Here is a 15048-nt window from a genome sequence, read left to right as displayed (position 1 = left end):
TCTTCAAATGCTATATACACTCATTTGATAAATATCCATGTCTTTTTGTGATCTTTCTGTCATGTCCTGAAATTCTATTCATCACTGAAGTTTTCAATACACATGTTAACACTCCCTTCCCCCTGTCTTGCTGTGGTTTATCAACCTAGCGATAAACTCTGCACCTTTCGTCCTTCACACCCACACATTTACACTCTCACACCACACTCAGGAAAAGGCTGCTCAACTGCGTTCACACACACAGATACTGAGAGGGGTAGATTAATGCTCACTCAGTAATGTAAGCGGCACACAACTGATCGTAATCACATTTGGCATGTGTGAAATTTCGGTTGCCTGGTTAACCGCCCACATAGTCTCTCCCAAAATGATTTGTCATGGAGCACATATGAAAAACACTGCCTGTGGGAAAAAACAAATAAGATTCAACTGATTTTGTATTAAAGTCTTTATTGTGGGAAGAGTCTAAAACTGAAAATAAATAAATAAATAAATGCATCCATTTAAATAAATTACTTCCATTTAAGCTAGTAAATTAGCATCACTATTACTATTGCTTGTTTCTTTACTATTGCTGTTTTTTTTTCTTGCCTATATTACATTACAGTACAGTACAGTGACTAAAGCCTGAAAGGGCATCATCAATGATGACATAGCAACAGGATCCCAATTCTAAATTATTACTTATTGCTCTGATGAACTTTCAATGTGGAAGAAAGTTTACTCTTTTATGGTTTACTTGCTTTGAGCCTCTTTGCTGTTCATGAAATTACCTATTAGCAGATAAAACAGCATTTCAGCGATGATGAATGGTATCTTTTACTCATCAAGAATGCATTAAATTGATCAAAGCAATAGTAAAGACTTTTATAATGTTACAAAAGATTTGTATTTCAAATATTCATCAATGAATCCTGAATTTTTTTTATCACAGTTTCCACAAAAATATTAAGCAGCACAACTGTTTTCAACATTGATAATAAGAAATGTTTCTTGAGCAGCAAATCAGCATATTAGATTTCTGAAGGAATTATTTTAAAAACATTAAAAAAAATCATATGTATGTGTTTAAAATGACGGTGAGTAAATAATGATAGGATTTTAATGTTTTAGCAAACCATAACCATCCCTCAGATCCAGAATATGTGATCATTTATCTGCCAGGTTATTTATAGACACTGACTCAGGGTTTCCAAAATAAGACAGAATGGATTGATAAAATCCCATCATTCCACTAAAAAGTACCGTGGCAGTTTCTGATTGGGTTCAATGATTCTTTTAGTCATGTATTTGAATATTTACAATACATGGTACTCCAAAGTAATATGGTAATACCATGGGACTTTTTTGGCTTTTTGTGTTAGCGAGCTTCTGCAATGCATGCTGTCTGATATGAAAGGGCCAATATGAAACTGTAGAAGTGGAAACAAGTGGTGTCATTTTGATCTTCTCAAATAACATTCACATAAAATAAGATGGTATTGCAACCCTGAGGTCTATTTCCAGTGAAGAAAGAAATGATTTGCTGCTGCAGCAGTAAATAATTATTTGTCCCAATAGCTGCATGGAATGTATGACACCAGAATGATCCCTGAACTAAGGCCACATTTTTAATGATGTTTTTCATTAAAAATGGACACAGGACTCAGAGAGAAACTGCCGGTAGCAAACAGAGAAAAATGCTGGACCCTTTGAATGAATCCTTTTGTAGTTAACGGTCAGCCAGATTAGAGTATCTGTAAATTAGATGTCTTGCTTTATAACCTTAGCTGTTTGCAGAAGATTTTTCTTTGAATATAAGAGCACTGAAACAAAAGACAAAATAGTTTCCAAAATGAAATGTAGCTGAAAGTTTCTTAGTGTATTCATAAGCTTTTCCTTAATTGACTAACAATAACAAAGATGACATCCTTGCACAAGGTCTTGACACTCTGAAACAATGTTTTTTAAATGAATTGAATTCATCACCATGCTCAATGCCTCCATTTTCAATCAAGTACTTTCCTTTAGCCGATGCATTCAAGCTTTCATCGTATGATTTTTTGTGCTGTCAGGTCAGGCTTCCGATTGCCTCCAATTAAACTGCGTGCAGCTTGGCTTAACATGTTTCTGTATGGTGTCGTAACATTTGTGGAGTTATCTTTGATTTTTGATTTGTGTTAGATCAACTGAGTTGGAAACGTGTGATTGTTCTCAGTCTGAGCAAGCAAAAAATTTGAGGCAAAATATTTTTGGCTTATTATTAGGAGTTAGATTACAGTTTTTAACTGTAAACCTTAATAAGTTGAATTAACTCAAAACATCTGAGGAAAAACGTTCCTCTAAATTTATCTATGGTGTTTTGTGCCATCAGGTTCACCTAATGAGATCATCTTTAGATATTTATTTAGGTATTTTAGTTATCTTTTAGTTAGTCAGAAAATTTGTAATTAAAAATTAAAAAATTACATCAATTTATTTGATGCACATTTTGGGATATCACATAAAAAACACTGGATGGAAACTCCACGATACATAAATAAAAAAATAAAAAATGTGCATAAAAACATATGTGCTATAATGTTAGTTTTGGGTTTTGTATTATTTTGTAATTCAATGTCATGTGACAATGTCATGTGACCCCCAAGAAATTAATCCAGCAGTTCGCCTCCTGTGCCTTCGTCAAGGTGATTCCGCCATAGAAGCCACCTCGCCAGTCTCGTCATGTCCACCTCGCCAGAGTCTCGTCATGTCCACCCCGCCAGAGTCTCGTCATGTCCACCCCGCCAGAGTCTCTTCACGTCATGTCCACCTCGCCAGAGTCTCGTCACGTCATGTCCACTCCGCCAGAGTCTCGTCACGTCATGTCCACCCCGCCAAACTCTCGTCACGTCATGTCCACCCCGCCAGAGTCTCGTCACGTCATGTCCACCCCGCCAGAGTCTCGTCACGTCCTGTCCACCCCGCCAGAGTCTCGTCACGTCATGTCCACTCCGCCAGAGTCTCGTCACGTCATGTCCACTCCGCCAGAGTCTCGTCACGTCATGTCCACTCCGTCAGAGTCTCGTCACGTCCACTCCGCCAGAGTCTCGTCACGTCATGTCCACTCCGTCAGAGTCTCGTCACGTCCACTCCGCCAGAGTCTCGTCACGTCATGTCCACCCCGCCAGAGTCTCGTCACGTCCTGTCCACCCCGCCAGAGTCTCGTCACGTCATGTCCACTCCGCCAGAGTCTCGTCACGTCATGTCCACTCCGCCAGAGTCTCGTCACGTCATGGCTGCTATGCCAGAGTTTCGTCATGTCATGGCCGCCACACCAGAGTCTCATCACGTCATGTCCACCCCGCCAGAGTCTCGTCACGTCATGTCCACCTCGCCAGAGTCTCGTCACGTCATGTCCACTCCGCCAGAGTCTCGTCACGTCATGTCCACCCCGCCAAACTCTCGTCACGTCATGTCCACCCCGCCAGAGTCTCGTCACGTCCTGTCCACTCCGCCAGAGTCTCGTCACGTCATGGCTGCTATGCCAGAGTTTCGTCATGTCATGGCCGCCACACCAGAGTCTCATCACGTCATGTCCACCCCGCCAGAGTCTCGTCACGTCATGTCCACCTCGCCAGAGTCTCGTCACGTCATGTCCACTCCGCCAGAGTCTCGTCACGTCATGTCCACCCCGCCAAACTCTCGTCACGTCATGTCCACCCCGCCAGAGTCTCGTCACGTCCTGTCCACCCCGCCAGAGTCTCGTCACGTCATGTCCACTCCGCCAGAGTCTCGTCACGTCATGTCCACCCCGCCAGAGTCTCGTCACGTCATGTCCACTCCGCCAGAGTCTCGTCACGTCATGGCTGCTATGCCAGAGTTTCGTCATGTCATGGCCGCCACACCAGAGTCTCATCACGTCATGTCCACCCCGCCAGAGTCTCGTCACGTCATGTCCACCTCGCCAGAGTCTCGTCACGTCATGTCCACTCCGCCAGAGTCTCGTCACGTCATGTCCACCCCGCCAAACTCTCGTCACGTCATGTCCACCCCGCCAGAGTCTCGTCACGTCCTGTCCACCCCGCCAGAGTCTCGTCACGTCATGTCCACTCCGCCAGAGTCTCGTCACGTCATGTCCACTCCGCCAGAGTCTCGTCACGTCATGGCTGCTATGCCAGAGTTTCGTCATGTCATGGCCGCCACACCAGAGTCTCATCACGTCATGTCCACCCCGCCAGAGTCTCGTCACGTCATGTCCACTCCGCCAGAGTCTCGTCACGTCATGTCCACTCCGCCAGAGTCTCGTCACGTCATGTCCACCCCGCCAGAGTCTCGTCACGTCATGTCCACTCCGCCAGAGTCTCGTCACGTCATGTCCACCCCGCCAGAGTCTCGTCACGTCATGTCCACTCCGCCAGAGTCTCATCACGTCATGTCCCCTCTGCCAGAGTCTCGTCACGTCCACTCCGCCAGAGTTTTGTCACGTCATGGCTGCTATGCCAGAGTTTCGTCACATCATGGCCATCAAGCCAGAGTTTCGGCACGTCACGGCCGCCACACCAGAGTCTCGTTACATCATGGCTGCTACGCTAGAGTTTCGTCATGTCATGGCCATCAAGCCAGAGTTTTGTCACGTCATGGCCGCCACACCAGAGTCTCGTCACGTCATGTTCGCCACACCAGAGTTTCGTCACGTCATGTTCGCCACACCAGAGTTTCGTTCACGTCATGTTCGCCACACCAGAGTCTCGTCACGTCATGTTCGCCACACCAGAGTTTCGTTCACGTCATGTTCGCCACACCAGAGTCTCGTCACGTCATGTTCGCCACGCCAGATTCTTGTCACGTCATGGCCGTGATGCCAGAATCTCAGCATGTCATGGCCATGACGCCAGAGTCCCCACACATCATGGTCACTCAAGTCTCCCCTGGAGATTTTTTTTTGGCAAATTATTTTTTGCCAATTTCCCAGGAAGTGACTATTTTGTTCTCTCACAGATGGGATGGAAATGCTGTTTGATTTGCAAATGTTTATGCGATATTCTAATTTTACGCATAAATTAAATTCAGAACTTTGGATGGAAACATCACTTAATCATTTTAACTGATTAAGCTCAAACGTGTAGCGTATGGTAATTGATTTTGCCCAGTACTTTTTAATGCACATTAAATTGTAACAGTGTGTCATGAACGAAAGAGAGATGGTAAAAGCAGGTCAAATAACGTTTATTCGAGAATAAACAGAGAAGGTCAGGTCCACACGAAATAAGACACAGGGGCGGGAGAGTGACGCAGGGACTTCGACGGGCAACCGGGCTGAAGGTGGATGGTGGATGAATGACAAGTCCAGTTCCAGAGAGTGAAGACAAAGAAAGGAGACGAAGACACAACAAACAATCCAGCAGGAACGGAGACCATGAGAGAATGCCAAACGGGAACAGGAACAAACACCAGAAACACCACAACGATCTGACAACACAAGACACCAGTCACTGAGAATATATAGCTGAGTAGAGTGGAATCAGCTGGCGCTGATGATCAGCGGTAATCAGAGGACACACCCACACTAATCATACACACTACACAATCACACGAGACAAGGAACACAGTGGCGCAAAACTTAATTTATGGAATTTGAATAAGTTTAAGGAGCATAGATATTAGGGTAATTTGATTCCAAAATGTTTCAAGTAATGTTCAATTATGACCTGTTGATTGCGTTTAATGACAACATTGCTTTGCTGAGAGTGAATTTTGGTAGAACCTAAAGTTTAACAAACAAGAAACTATACAGCTTTCCTCTCTAAGCTTTTTCTGAAAGGCAGATAAGATATTGCAATATTTTTTTCCGTCTCACCTCTGTCTGTGTCAGTATGTTAAATCAGGAGTTTACGCTGCAGTGTTTGCAGAGGCTTTGTGTTAGTGTGAGATATGGGAGCTGTCTTTGTGACTCTGCATTTCTGCTGATTAGAATGTTAAACACAGCCATTGTTTCATGCAGTTGCTGCACATAACTCATAGTATCAAAGGTGCTTTCTAACAGGCATTGCCATAGAGACGGCTGAAGCTCGCGCTAAAAGTGGAATGGGTCTCTGTTTTGCATATGTTTTGGTTGATGGAAGAATGGGTTTACTATGGCAACAGACACAGAAAAGGTGGAGGTGATGTATTAGCCCATGATAACAGCGCTCACTCGAATAACGTTGTGTTCTGCCTGCGGTGTGCTCTTAAACTACACTGCATACATTTATCTTTCAATTTGGAATAAAAAATAAGTTTTGTCAGGTAAGCTGAAAATGTGCTTCATGTGGTAACATCTAAATTAAAACCCTTTATTAAAGTCAAAAATATTATTTAATAATAAAAATAATAATGCTTTTCAAATCATGTCAACAGTTGCCACATGTTTTATATGATGTAATTTTATCCAACGTTTTCCATTTTTGCTGTTTCATTAATTGTTATACTAATTATTTTTTCCAAAAAGCCATTAAGTAGCCTGTATTGCATGCTGTGAAGATTTAATTAATTTATTTCATCGCGTTAGTTTTTCATATTTAACAAAAAATAAATCTTTAGAGGTACTGTTTCAATTTCAAATCAAATATTTGCATTTAGAGACGTCACCAAAGGTGTCATGTCAGTGCTTTTGGTCACAAGATGCGCAAGAACCAATGCCATTGATGTCCAACCTGATAAAGCGCCACTTGATTTGAGACCGTGGTATCAGAAGACATGGAATATAGCACACAAGTCATGGACTACTTTTATGGTGTGTTTTTGTCTTATCTAAAGATTGGCAGATGCCACTATATGTTACAACAGAAAAAATGTTCCACAGAAAAACAACAGTATACAGGTTTACAACAATAAATGATGACAACATTTTCATTTTGGGATGAACTGTCCCTTTAAAAGTTGTCTGAAAGGAGTAATATAATCTATAGCATCAAATCCCTGTTGCTCATTTCCAACCTGGATTAGATATTGTTCCATATCTATATTGCTCCCTCGAGTCCAATAGGAAGAAATGATTGCTCTTACAGAGCCAGGTTGGGGGTGAGAGGTAAATACTCATGCCTAGAATGCATTTCCCTTTGGGTTTCCATGGATCAAACTTTAATTTCAACTAGCTGGATCAACAACAGCAACGGAGAAGCCACCTGGGACGCCACAAAACAAATTAACTTCAACCTTTATTCTAAACTTTGTCATGCTCTATTCATTTCTCCCACTTTAAGGCCATTGTCATGAATAATGTATTAGCTTTCAGCCTTTTCCACTGCCTGTTGGAAAGGATTATGGACAGATCAAACGCTGAGAATTCCAGCATTATGTGTCATTGAGTCCCAAGTGATTGATGTTCCTGCGGAAAAACATTCAGAAATGAAAGGAAGTGACAACATTGTCCTGTTCATCTCTTACAGGAGAGACAGGATAAAAAGGCTGCAGAAGAAAGTCTGTCATAGTGTCCAAAGGAAATATTAATACTCTCCCATCTGTTTGGCACATTGTATAAAGTTCATCTTGCAGCTATTACAATGAGCTGCTGCTGCCAGCCAGGTTGAGCAAGGACACGTTTGTCTGTCTGGCTTCCTTCCAAGAGGAAAGAGTAAAACCTCATCAAAAGTTGTGACTGTAACACATAGCGCTGGGGGCGCAGATTAATGCAGCATTGATTGATTTGTGGTTTGCGGAAAGACTTCAGAGTTTCATAGTTTCCCTCATGCTCTGGCACTACAAAAACACACCTTTCAACATCAATATAAAGACTTCCGCTTTGCCTTAAAAGAGTTGAGACTGGAGCTATTTGCCACACTTTTTACTCTAATGAAAATTTTTCAGGTGGGGTCATTTCTAAGAGCCAGTGTCGTACCTTGTAAAGCCTGAGTGTAAGAGGATTTTTTTTTCTTCACTATAAAAAGCTAATATTTTTACGTTTATTGTCCAAGAAAAATTACAATAGTTCATAGACTATATTTGGGACTTATCTGACACTATATGGAGTAAGTTGTCAAAAAACATTGAATTATGAATACTTTTGAATGCTATCTATGCTGTCTAAAGCAAAAAATATATACCCCTTACTGTATGAAAAATACCCTTGTATTCTTAATCATTATTTATATACTATTATATTTATTAATATTTTTAGTTAGTTTTTACATTTATATTTTCAGTTTTCATTTTAGTTTTGCTTTTTTTGTTTCAGTTTTAGTTTTAGTCATTTTAGTAATTCAACTTAAACTTATTTCAATCACGACAACTCTTGGAATAGTTTTAGCATGTTCTTGAATATAGCAATGTGTATTTGGTCTTGACTGACAAGATCTGCAACACTGCTGCTGTTGCTTCAGAGGACGTGTGGACTTGCTACTGCTAATAGATACTGCTAATAAATACACAGACACACTGCTGCTGCTACATAAAAAGACATACATAAATAACGTAGCAGATCTAGGCAGGTGGAGCTGGGGAGGTGGAGGGTTTCAGAGGAACTCTGATAGTGCGCTGCAGGACTAACTTACAGCAAACACTGTACCACCAGACTATAAATGTTGAGCAAGCAATCTTATTGGCTGCAGGATCAGCAGAGACCAGTCAGATTGAGCCATGCAGAATAATGTGATTGCTTGCAGATTTCATGTAAAGGACCTATCAGCCTGGGCCCTCTAGAGTTTTATGACTGAACTAGATATTTATTTCAGTTCACTTTCGAATGGGAACTCACATTGCGTCTGAACAAGACACTATGGGGAACACCTCAGCATGACCGGTGTCTGAAGCACGTGTCTAAACGGGACAGTTGTATTGGCCGGCGACAGCCTATGACGTCACTATTGACACCTATGACAACGATTGTAATAATCTTAGTTTTAGTTAACATTAACAGCACTGTTGGTTTACCATATTTAAAAACTCTACTGCCAATTGGAGATCTAGAGAGAATATATGTGGTTTTAGACTGTGCAGAACTTTAAAGTGTGTTATTTACTATTGGGTCTGTAAGAAGGACTTGTGTCTAATATGTATAATCAAAAAAAAAAAAAAAAACCTGAGTTAATTTATGGTTACAGTGTTGTTTTGTCGCAGTTGGATAGAGCTGAAAATGGAAGTGAGCTAAAATGACTGGTAATCATCAGCACTGAAGAGACGGCAGTCATCAGAGTAATTTAGCTTCAGCAGATCCAAACACACCAGCCCATCATTACCCAACAGAAACCATTAAGATATTACTCCAAAAAGAGCACTAATTCAGTGCAATTCCCCCAGCCGAGTGTAAACGCATTATACAAATTATAGAAAAGTGAAGTCAAAGCCTAATTTTACAGTACGGTGTGTGTTTAAGACAAAGACACAACTGTTCAGCGATTTGCAGAATATTGGAGTGCACTGGCAGACTGTGAATCTGTATAAAGCTGTCAAAGCTTATTCCTGTGTGGGGTGAGAAATGTGAGGCTGTTAGTCTAGCGCCACACTTTGTGATTAAAATGACCTACTACTGTTAAAGGATGGTGAGAGAGCAGTGCCGTTGGACTCAGAGACACAATCACTGACATTTCACACATCATTAACTCTAATGGTCTAATGTCAGAATAACCTGCCGAGAGGTCTTCACATGTGCTGGCTTTCAGAATGGCCAGTGAAGACACTTAGAGCCAACACTGCTTTTATGTTTTTTAAATGATTATTTTTTTATCTTTCGCTTATTTTTTTATATATATTTAACCTTGTGGCATGTTGAATACAAAAAAACAAAGTGATTTGGACTTTTGTAAAAATCATGTTTACAGTAATGCACTTACAGTGGAAGTCTATGAGGCAATACATTACACTGGAAAAAAAACTTATGCACAGTTTTAAAAGTATACTCACTTTAAAAATGTTAATATGAGACTAATGTGATAAAATCACTTAATTTTGTCTATCTAAAGTTGTATCCAATTTATACCTGTCATGGCACTAAAGCTGCTAAGCCGCTGAGTCACTAAAGTAACTCACTACCAGAAGTTCATCCACCTAAAACTCCACCACAAAAAGGAAGGATAATTTTTGTACTGAAGAATTAAAATAAGTGCTTTCACAAAAATACAAGCAACATATTTCTGCATTTAGACTCTATGGAATGTCCTGCCCTACAGATTCCGTTGAACATGCATTTTCATATAACAACTTTTTTGTTGTTTGGTTTTTGTTTGTTTTGCAAACAGAGTTTGTGGTCTGTGGTTTCGCCAACATGCTGTTTAGTACCCAGGGCACAGTTGTTCCATGTTTTGCTATCCATGTTCAGGTAATCCATCTTACTTTTGTGCCGTTTTTTCAAAGCGAAATTGGATTGGATCACCCTGATCCAGATACACACTTTTACAGATTACCAAATCTGTATTACTAGTGCTCTACGGAGCCGATAAAGGGACACGGTGATGGAAAAAAATATGGGGGGGGGGGTTGCTTTTGCGTTTTCTCAGAAATGTTTCGCGTTCACCCGAGAAACTTTGCGTTCACTTTTGATAATCTCTTATGATTGTGCCAATGTAGTTTACAAACAGTATCCCGTATCTTACTAAAAAGTAGACTGAACACGTAATACGGATGCGCATGTCATGAGATCACGGTTTTCACAATTTACACAGAGACAATAACGTTATCGGTTTCAAAAACTTGCATTTTGAAACCCGTTTTCATAAGTTTGTGTTCTCAGCCCCCCAAAACACTGTTGTCGTGTAAATGAGCAGCCAAAAAGCATAAAAAATGTATGTTTTTAGTTGAAAACGGTGTTGTGTAAATGGCCCCTATGGTGATCATTATTAGTCTAAATTAGTCTAAAGCCTGTGTGAAGAGTTGAGCAAATGGGGTGAATGTTGGTGTTTTGTAGTTGCTGTAATTTATTTCTCTTCTCTCTGCTGTAATATAATTTCACCACTTTGTGTATGTCCATTTTCTTGATTTGTTCTTAATCTCTAGTTGTCCTATCTAACTCCTCAGTGGGTGTCATGAAGCCACAGCACCTTTCTAATGCTTTGAGCTTGGTTAATATAATTGTTTCCTTTAAGCTCTTGTTGCGTTCCATCTGGGAGACCGCAGTATGTGTCGTAACATAATTTCTACATCTCAATGAAGAGCTCATTAGAAAATCATTTGATTTTTGTCAGCCCAATATGCACTCAAAAAGCTAGTAATATGGAAGATTAACTTTTTTCCAATAAGAAATCTTCCTCTGATAGTCGTGCTGAAGTGCTGGTTGACCTTTAAAGTGTGACGATTCTCTATTCATGTAAACGCTCTCAGTGTGGAAAAGTAGTTTCCGACTATTCACCTGCTTTAGTGACAGCTCATGTCAGAGACTGACAGGAACATCCAGAATTCGTTGCCTGTACATAGCATTTTTGAAAAAGGTTTCACACTATTCCTGCCGTACGCTGTGCACAGAATGTAAAAGTACATTGGTGCTTACAACCCCTTGAACTATATGCAACATGGATGATGCCGTCTTTTTTATGGGCTCCACAGTTCAATGCCATTTGATCATTCGATCTATATAAGAATGTCTTTGAGTAGACAACTGGAAAAACACACTGTTTTAAAGAGATCTCCAAAAACAACTGCAATCATCTTCTATAATACAATGAATACAAGGCTATGCATGCATGACAGAGTAAATAAGCCAAAAGCAATATCAAAAGTAGACATTTTTGCACAAAATTGCATCAAAAATGTTATTTTATTTTGTATGAATTAATAACGTAACACAATGAGGTCATGTGTCAACAAATTTTACTATAAAAAAATTGGAACATGGTCTTCCACAAAATATTTTTTATCAGGGAAAAGGGTTCTTTATAGTTTAAGGATTCTTCTATGATTCTCTGTGAAAAAACACCCTTTTGGAACCTTTACTTTTAAGAGTGTAGGCAATATATAAAGAGCAGCAAACAAAATGCTATTGAACACAGTCCAGGGGTTTGTGTTTGAAAGGGCCATGATGAAGCAACAACCTTGACATACTTCAAAATCATGCTTGGCAGCATCTTTATCGACTCTAGTTCTTTATTATTGCAGCCCTTAAATCATTTCCCTGCAGGTATCATCTTTATATCAGGAGATTATTTGCTGTTCAGTCAAAGTAATCAGCGCCGCAGGTACAGATATAGATAAACAGGATGAAAACCACTTTTAGCTCACAGCGCTCCATATGGTAACATAAATAATTAACAGCGCACACACATATATTCTTGACAAAAGCATCAGATCTGTGTTGTTATTGCAGGTTGTGTGAGTGTTGATGCAGATATGACAAATTAGTGCCTGGTGGCTAATATAAAAATAACAAACTATATTTAGCCACATTTCAAGCTGCCATGAAAAGAAAAACAGCATAACTCAAATAAGATGAATTCCTAAATGAAAAATGGTTGCTTGGAGGCCTTCCAATTTAACAGTGGTTCCACTTTATTTTGATAGTCCACTTTAGACATTCTAACTTTTCAACTACATGTCAACTAACTATCATTAGAGTATTAGTAGACTGTAGTAGACTGTTAGGTTATGGTTAGGTTAGTAGAATAAGTTGACTTGTAGTTGCCTAGTTACTTATAGTCAGTAGAATGTCTGTTGGGGGACCAACAAAATAAAGTGTTTGCAGATATTAAGCAGACAGTCTATTAAAGGAGAACTCCAGTCAATTTCAACATTGATCTCATTTTTTTGTAAATTTGGAGTGCTGTCAGTAGAGAACAACGACAAAAATCGGTGTTGCCTACACCGTGTTATCCTCTTTTTAAAATTTGCACCCTGTGTACTTCAATGGGGCAAGTTTTAAACCTGCTTTTAGCCTCTTAACATCCTTGATGTGTCATTACAAGTGCCCAGCCATGTGAGTGATTCCTTTAGAGTGAACATGGGTCAATCTGACTGCAGTAGATGTAAAAGATCTGAATAAAAGTGATGTTATTTCAGCCAGCGCAAATACCTGAATTTTCTTCCTGTTTTCGGTCGAAGTCCACAGTAGTCGATTGTCGAGTTCACGCGCATAGGTTATCACATATATTTGGTCATGGAAGAAATTCATGAATATTTGAGGTCATATTGAGATCTATGATTTTTGAGTGGTAATGTGGCAAAGCTGAGCACAGTTTAAGAAACTGTCTTTTTTAAAAAGAAAAATGAGAAATGACTGGAGTCTTTGTTTCAAGAGATGAATCTGAGAAGCAGGAAATTTAAGCAAAAGTTTCTTACCATTTAATCTCATTGGTAGAAACAACTGAGATTTTAAGGCAATCTCATTCATGATTTGCATTTTTCTACAGATTTACCAAGAAAAGGGCTGCATCCAAAACCACATACATCCCTACTCTATAGTATCCCAGACAGCAACACTGTCGGCCCATATCAGGCCCACATCTGGTACGCGTGGAATCCACATGTACCAGATGTGGCCCGGATCTGAGCCGACACCATGTTGCCATCTGGGATGTCAGTATGTTCAAGTTCACAGTGTTCATAAAGCAGAAGACAAAAAGTACCCAGATGACTTACTACTTCCATCGGGATTCTGAAGTGTGCATCTGTTGGACACTTTACTACCAAATGACGCTGGTATGCCACATGACAATGACAGCATGGATTTCATTTATACACACATACACAATATATAGAACTTACTTTTTAATGGTTGCCAAGTAATTACTTATTTTCAAGAAGTACGTACTCCAAGATCAATTCTATTCTCTAGCTCTGTTTCACAGATCTGACTGAAATAGAACTGTCAATCGCACAGGAGAGCGATCTGTCAGTGATGTCCCAAAATGAGGGTTCAGTGAGCCTGCAGCGCTTTGTATCTGAGAAATCATGCTCATTCATTGGAACATTTGTCCCTGGACATCTGGGCTTTGCCTTGAATGAGCAGACCATATCCTCAGAGATTGTGTGCAGAGATATAAGATAATTACTGATGTGTGGAAGACTAAGGCAAAAGCAGTGTACTCAAATGAATGGGCATTAGTTACTTGGCAACACAGGACAAAAGAAACATACTGCAAATATGAAATAACATATGGGTCAGCTATTAAAGGGCAACTATAACTGTAAAGCAATGACATCTCTACTTAATAATGCAATTATATTTCACCCTTCATAATTCATCTTAATACACACAGTTGCCAACAACATAAAACAGAACTAAACTTGACGGGTAAGATTCTCCGCATGATTTTGTTTCTCAGTTCAGAGGATAACTTTGCTTGGTAGTTTAAAAATTACCATGTAACCATAGTTTGCACTAAACATCAAAGCTGGTAACTTTGTATTAGGCACCAAAAATTCATATACCACAACTGTCAGGTTACATTCTCATTTTTCATACACTGGGGATTGGGGAAATCAGGATTTTATAATACATTTCCAAAAAAAAAAATCTTTTAAATAAGGTTTTATTATAACACTCTTATCATAAAGCGGTGACTGTCATGTAATAATGTGACGTCATGGTCACATATAGCTGAAACAGGATTCGCTTACACAATAATGTACTTAAAACGGAAAAGTTTTTCCTTTGATTTTTTCGCATACAGATGACAACGTTGTTAAAATGATCCTCGTTCACCCGGATCCACGAAAATGATTAAAAACGCTGTATTCTGGACTGGTCAGTAGTTGGCGATGTCACTTTGTAAAGAAACACTATAGGCGCCTATAGACCCAAGCGGGAAGGAAGTCGACCGGAAGTTGAAGCCGGCCGCGTGCCACCATCTTGTAGCAGAACTTCACCTGCTGTTAGCATTCCATTGACTCCCATTCATTTTGGCGTCACTTTGAAAAATGGGCTTCACTTGTCTCAATTGAGTTCCAATGAGATGGCTGTCCACTTCTTATACTGTCTATGCTATAGACTGAACACCCAATATGCATGCGCATGACATCACCATTTTTTCAATTTCATGTTTTTGTAGATTACACTGAGAAGATAGAAGTATCATTACTAGAACTAGTTTTCAAAAGTTTGCATTTTCAGGCCCCCAAAACGCTGTCGCCGTGTGAATGAGCGGACAAAACGCAGAAAAAGTTTTCCATTTTAGTTGAAAATGGTGT

This window comes from Squalius cephalus (assembly GCF_949319135.1).
Source record: "Squalius cephalus genome assembly, chromosome: 20".
Classification (NCBI taxonomy): domain Eukaryota; kingdom Metazoa; phylum Chordata; class Actinopteri; order Cypriniformes; family Leuciscidae; genus Squalius; species Squalius cephalus.
The sequence above is the reverse complement of the archived record's forward strand: the minus strand, read 5'-3'. Positions refer to the sequence as shown.